Here is a 7,468-nt window from a genome sequence, read left to right as displayed (position 1 = left end):
TATCTTTGCAATATTTGACAGTTTATTGGTTTACACTGCCGAGCTTTTCAAAACAAAATATGCCATTTTCAATTAAATATTAAGATCTTTTAATTAAAGATTTTCTTATATTTTTTTTATTACCAGGATGTTGACTGTTCAACATGCAAAATAATTTTGATTTTAAGATTGAAAAATATTTTTAAGGATCAAAACATTTTCAGATTTTACGTACAAAATCTTTATAATCCCAGGTAATTATGAACGTCGTTTTTATCAAACAAAGCTTTATATTTATCTGTTATTTTCACTACTTTATCTTCATACGGGTTGGTTCAATTTGACAGACTTCGTAACCTGCATAAAAAATTGGGGAATAAATATAAATTATGTTGTTGTTCCTAGGAAAACTACATGTGACGACATAAAACAACAAATGCTTAATCTAAATATCTTAACAATATACATGTTAATTTTAGTATATTGGCCAGTCAGTAGTGCCTGGCTAAAGTTATAAATTGCACATACGCTGCTCACGTGCAATGATGTTACCGTATTCAAGAATATAAAACTGTCCTTTATAAAGCAACCTGTCTTAGTATACTAGTGTTGTTTTGCAATATACAGTTTGTTTGTGTTTCGAATTTCGCGCAAAGCGACACGAGGACTATATGCGCTAGCCGTCCCTAATTTAGCAGTGTTAGACTAGACGGAAGGCAACTAGTCATCACCACCCACCGCCAACTATTGGGCTACCTTTTTAGCACAAATAGGTTGGATTGACCGTCACATTATAACGCTCCACGGCTGAAACGGCGAGTATGTTTGGCGCGACCGGGATGCGAATCCGCGAACCTCAGATCACTAGTCGCACGCCTTAACGCATGGCCATGCCGGACCCAAAATTGTAACGCTTAATCGAGCCAAGCCAGGATTCAAACCTGGAATCTTCTGATCCGTAGTCAGACGCGTTATCCATTGCGCCACTGGCCCGCTTTGATTAGTCAGAGAAACTAAATTTATCTGTTTAATTCAAATATGATTTCTTGGTTCATTTCTACTTCGAGTTCTTCAATTAAAGATTATACTTTAATCTAGTCATGTATTAGTTCTGTAAAGATCTATATTGAAATAAAGGAGGTTACAGACCTAATAACAACCCAGTAGAAAATGAATTTTTTGTTTACACAAAATATACGTTACTTTTTTGTTTGTTGGTAATAAGAAATTGTTTCAATTTTATTAAGTTTATCCAGTCACATTAATTGGCACACAACTAGAATAGCATTCAAATAAATACAACTCTAGAAGTTTCCTTGTTAAATCTCCTGTAATTAGCGGATCTAACCCTCGTATTAAAAAAATAGAAATCCCTTGTTGTTCCTAATTATTAACAGTTGTTGTTTTTAATTATTTTCCATTGACGGTCCTATTTATTATCTATTGTTGGTTTTAATTATTATTCCGCTGATATTTCTAATTATTATCTATTGCTCTTCGTAATTATTGCCAAACATGCTTGCCCCTTTCAGCCGTGAGGGGCATTATTATGTGACGGTCAATCCCACTATTCGTTGGTAAAAGAGTAGCCCAAAGATGGCGGTCGGTGGGGATGACTAGCTGTGTGTTCCCTCTGGTCTTACACTGTTAAATTAGGAACGGCTAGCGCAGATAGCCCTCGTGTAGCTTTGCACGAAATTCAAAACAAACCAAACCAAACTAGGTATCAGGATCATAAAACAAATATTCAAGTTAACATTTTTTTAATAATATGGACACGTTCAGATTTGCAGTTATGAATGTTCCATTTCCAAATACGAATATTGTAGATAAGTTATGTTACTGTATGCACTACGTACGGCATATTAGTTATATTTGTCCGGCATGGCCAAGTGGGTTAAGGCGTGCGACTCGTAATTTGAGGGTCGTGGGATCGAATACTCGTCGCACCAAACATGTTCGCCTTTTCAGCCGTGGGGGCGTTATAAAGTTGCGATCCATCAAACTATTCGTTGGTAAAAGAGTAGCCCAAGAGTTGGCTGTGGGTGTTGATGACTGGCTGCCTTGTGTTACACTGCTAAATTAGGGAGGCTAGCGCAGATAGCTCTCGTGTAGCTTTGTGCGAAATTCAAAACAAAAAAATTAGTTATATTAGAATTTGCTTACCTTTACAATACTTCTTAGAAAGAGCTCGTAAAGTCTGTGATTTTTAACAAACAAGACTTCTTCTGTTATATTTTTTAAAAAATCATTTATTTTGGTGGGAAATTGAACAGTATTCGTGTTACTGATTAAAGTTGTATAAAGTTTACAGAATATTGTGACCTTTCAAAATCTACATCCACACTTTACTTATTTTGGTAATTATTTAGGGTTATAGTGAATCGAGTTAATGTATTAAAAATCATTGGTTTTACCTCTCGTTAATTTAAGATCTTGTCATGAATACTCAATTTTACGGTACTATTGTGTGGCATTTGCCACACTTGCGAATATTCTAACTTTCTAAGATATATCATTGTCATTAAACACCTTATGAACTTTTCACGTTTACCTTTTAATTTTTACACAAGACTCGACTTATTTTATCTGCTTCTTGTCCACCTCCAAGTGGCTCAGCATTAAGTTAAAGGTTTTGGTCCCCATGGTGGGCAGAGTACATGTAATATAGTGTGTAGCATTATACCAAACGACAGCCAATACAAATGGGTTCCATGAGTTTTATTAAGTGCACAAATTAGTTCAAGTGTGAATAATTATTCTAAGTTGTCTGATGTTGATGGAACAGATTAGCCGATATTTATTACTTCTTTACGATAGCTTGAGCTGAAGGAACATCAAACTATATGTAACCCACGATTTCACATTGCTATTACAATTACTGACGAAGGAGACGCTAATGTAGTTTGGGTTATGAACTGTACATAGATGAAGCTGGAGACATCTATCCGACACCTAATTTTACATGTGATGGAATTCACCGTTGTACGCAAACTCAAAGAGCCGACACCATAAACAGACTAACCGACGAAGGGCGAAACTTTAGTTTATAAGATCCTAGAATGTCTATCTTTTTTTGTACTCCCAAGATCCATAACCCTGAGATTTCAGGAAGGCTCATCATGTTTGTGTACAAGTGTTCCACAAAACTGATTTCTAATTTTATTGATAACATTCTTTATCTTATCGTACATAAATTAAGGTTCCTACAAATTGTTCATAATCTTCATGGGTAATGTAATATCTCTTTACATATTCAATCTTTACATTGAAGGCTTAAAACCTCTCAAGTTTTTTCTTGATGGACGAGTTATACTCCTACCTTCCACTGATAAAATTTTACAACTTGTACTGATTCTAAATATATTTAAGTTTAATGACAATTACTCTATGTTGCTATGGGAACCAGAATGGAATATTCGTATACAAACTGTTTGTTTAATAATTTGGATTTTTGTTTTTTAAGAAATGTTCCCTATTTGTACAGAAGGTATATTGACATCATTCCCGGAAACTTTATTCGTGACAGGACTCAATTTGGCAGCTTTATTATTTTTAATTATGTTTCAGCCTGTTCAACCCTTCTTTAACTTTCAGCTGGCGGCAGATCGTTATTGAAAATAACAAACTGTTCAGTCTGTGTCTCTTGGTATTACGTCCAGTGCAAATGTTGACGATTATATTTCTTCATATGTTCATCTTTCTTGTAGGTTTCAAAAGTTCAGCCACACTGACATCCATTTTCCTGTGTTACAGATGTAGCTTAACAATGGCATCCATCCACTTTTTTTTTTGTGTTACTGGTATAGTTTAACACTGACATCCATCCATTTGCTTGTGTTATTGAGGTAGTTTAACACTGACATCCATCCATTTCCTCGTGTTACTGATGTAGTTTAATACTGATATCCATCTATATCCTCGTGTCACTGATGTAGTTTAATACTGGCATCCATTGATATCCTTGTGTTTTTTTTGATGCAATTTAACCCTGATCTTCCTCGACCACTTCACTCTCTAATTTTACAGTAATAATCATATTTTCAATTTCTTCCTTTCTCATTATATGTCCCAGGAAACTCAGTTGTCTTTCTCTGGTGGTTATAATCAAATTTTTCTGTCTCTGATCTTCTTTGTACTTCCTCATTGGTTTTATATGGTCTACCCACGGAACAAGTACCATTCTTCTGCAAAATCACATTTCTGTGGTATCAAGTTGCTTTTCCATGCTAGACGAAATGGCTTCCATTGTTCTCTATAATCGTATGGACTGTCTTTTTTTTTAAATCTTGGTTTGTTTCACCCACCACATTTTATGTTCAGTTCCTTACTTACAGTTTTTGAGTTTACGTCGCAATCTGCAGTAATGATGATGATTTTATCTGATGGAATGATTGCCTTCTTCCTAATCGAATCTTACGAAAAGCTTTCTTTAAAGCTAGTCATAAACTTCTTGAGACGTTGTCACAAGAGATAGGACGTAATAAACTCACTTTAACTCAAACCACTAAGATTACGGGAGGAACTTTCACATTCTTCAAACTGATACTGACACTAAGGGTGTTTTAACTGAAGAATCTGTTACTGGTTTAGACACAGTTAACACCTTCTAGATTTTACTTTAGAAATATGTTTATCAGGATATGTTATATAGTATAGTTTGTAGCCTTTGTAACTTGCTCTACAATGGTGAGACAGATTTCGTGACCACAGATGACACATATTAAATCTTAATCTGAATTTATTAGTTTCAGTACAGTTTTCAGATGACAAACATCTCACTGATCTCCAACCTGGAGCTCTAAGATATAAACTAACAGACTGTTGTTTATGTGAACGCGAAGAATGATGTGTTACTTATACTTCAGGTACAATCTCTTCACTTGGTTTGTACGAAAAATTTTCTTTTGTGTAACTTCACTTCTGACATCCTATGACCTTTCTCTCTGTTAAACCCTCACATATCAGCTTTATATATTAACTTCACGTCTGACATCCTATGACCATTCTCTCTGTTAACCACACACTTATCAGCTTTATTTATTAACTTCATTTCTGACATCCTATGACCATTCTCTCTGTTAACCCCTCACTTATCAGCTTTATTTATTAACTTCACTTCTGACATCCTATGACCTTTCTCTCTGTTAACCCCTCTCTTATCAGCTTTATTTATTAACTTCACTTCTGACATCCTATGACCATTCTCTCTGTTAACCCCTCACTTATCAGCTTTATTTATTAACTTCACTTCTGACATCCTATGACCTTTCTCTCTGTTACCCCCTCCCACACTTATCAGCTTTATTTATTCTTCCTGCTCCGCTTTCATTAACATTATTTATTTGGAACAGATGATTTACCAGTATTATTAGATCACACTTCTAATCATGTTCCATACGTTCTTCTACTGCTACTTTGTGCAGTGATATGTGAATTTGCTCTGTGCATAATATAAATATATTCGCTCTTTCTATTTATCACTATTTAGGTCCTTTGAGTGAACCTAGGAGGGTCAGGTACAACCCTGACATCTTCCTCCCGCATTTATTGTGTCATTAATATTTTATGTTTGAGGCCACTATTAAATGTTAAACACAACATAAAAAAGAGGGGAACAGTTTCATAAATGTTCACTAATGTGAAATCAAAATCTCTAGAGATCAGGGCCATGTACTTGTTGGAACGTTCATTATTTATACTAGGACACACTCGTTATACAAATAGTCCACATACTCAATGTTCTTCATGTTGTTGGATTATTTTATGCGTATTTACGTAAATACCATTTTAATACTCTATATGATAAAACTACAATATGATGAATTAGATACTTATAGCAATAGGTGACATATTTACTTGACTTATAGTACATATTTAGAGATGAGTCATACTTAGGCTCATTTACATCATGTATGGGCCCGGCATGGCCAAGTGGTTAAGGCACTCGACTCGTAATTCGAGAGTCGTGGGTTTGAATGCTCGCTCTTTCAGCCATGGGAGCGTTATAATGTTACGGTCAATCCCACTGTTCATTGGCAAAAGTAGCCCAAGAGTTGGCGGTGGGTAGTGATAACTAGCTGCCTTCCCTCTAGTCTTATACTGTTAAATTAGGGATGGCTAGCGCAGACAACCCCTGTATAGCATTGCGCGAAATTCAAAACAAATCAAACAGAAAGAAACTAATCCAACTCCACTTTTTCAGATCATTAACCAAATAAACCCTTATGAAGATGGATGTGTATGAGGAGCACATTAGGCATATAATACTTTATGAGTTTAGAAGAGGCAATAGTACAGCAGAAACTACATGAAGCATTCAAGGTGTTTATGATACGGAGTCTTTCAATGAAAGTAAACGTCCAAGGTAATTTCATAAGTTCACTTCAGGTGACTGCAGCTTAACTGATGTGTCACATGCAGGTCGTCCTGTTGAGTTTAATGATGACTTGCTGCTGGCTGCACTTGATGAAGATTGTGCTGTGACAGTTTAAGAACTAGCATGGAAGCTTAATTCAACCCATTCAACAGTTCACCGTCATCTCCAACCGTTTGGAAAATGAGTCTCCCATGACTTGACAAAACCAGCCTTAGAGCAAGAGTGGACATTTGCACTTCTCAGCACTCTCGTGAACGTGACTCACCTTTCTTGGACAGGTTAGTGACTGGAGATGAAAAATGGATATTTTATAAAAATGTTAAGCGCCGCAGGTAAACTGGCTAAAGCACAGCCCAAACTGAGCCTCCACCCTAGGAAAGTCTTGTTAAGCGTTTAGTGGGATATTGTTGATCTGTGATCCACTTTGAGTTGTTGCTACTTAATGTAACGATTACATCAGACTTCTGTTTCCAACAGTTAGAGCGCTTGAATGTTGCACTGAAAGAAAAAAGGCCTGTTATCACTCGTAAAGATGTTGTGTTACATCAAGATAATGCACGGCCCCATCCAGCAAGGATTACATCTGCAAAGATTGAGAGCTAAACTGGAAAAAACTTCCACATTCTCGTTATTTTTCAGACCTTGCTCTATCAGATTATCATTTATTCCGAAGCTTGCAGAACTATCTCAATGGAAAAGAGCTTGGAACACATGGAGATGTCAAAACTACCCTCTCTACATTCTTCTCTCCAAACCCCAAGAATTTTATAGAGTTTCATTCAGAAGCTTGTTACTAAATGCATTTGATGCCTTATTTTTAAACATTGGAACAGATATAAACGCATGTATGACTGACGCAAAATATAATCAACAGTGACTTTTAAAGAACCATGTGACTTAAGATCTGAGAACTCTTTGTTGACAATCCATATTGTTACTTTTTGAAATATATACGCGTGTTTTCTGAACACATATTATAAACGATATCCAAAATTAATCATAAAAGGCAGAATAAATCATACTGGGGTATGTGTGAGTACGTAGTGTAAATAAATCATACTGAGGTATGTATGACAGAAGCTAACTACGTAGTGTAAATAACATTTTAAA

The 7,468-nt window shown here is 35.7% G+C and overlaps 1 non-coding gene across 1 annotated transcript; it reads right to left on the bottom strand.

The window, feature by feature from the left end:
• Nucleotides 1–898: 898 nt before the first annotated feature.
• Nucleotides 899–972, bottom strand: TRNAR-ACG (transfer RNA arginine (anticodon ACG)). Its single transcript has one exon. It is a non-coding gene; the product is annotated as a tRNA-Arg (tRNA).
• Nucleotides 973–7,468: the final 6,496 nt, after the last annotated feature.

This window comes from Tachypleus tridentatus, chromosome 1 (genome assembly GCF_004210375.1).
Source record: "Tachypleus tridentatus isolate NWPU-2018 chromosome 1, ASM421037v1, whole genome shotgun sequence".
Taxonomy (NCBI): domain Eukaryota; kingdom Metazoa; phylum Arthropoda; class Merostomata; order Xiphosura; family Limulidae; genus Tachypleus; species Tachypleus tridentatus.
Note: the sequence above shows the minus strand (reverse complement) of the source record. Positions and strands in the feature narration are given on the sequence as shown.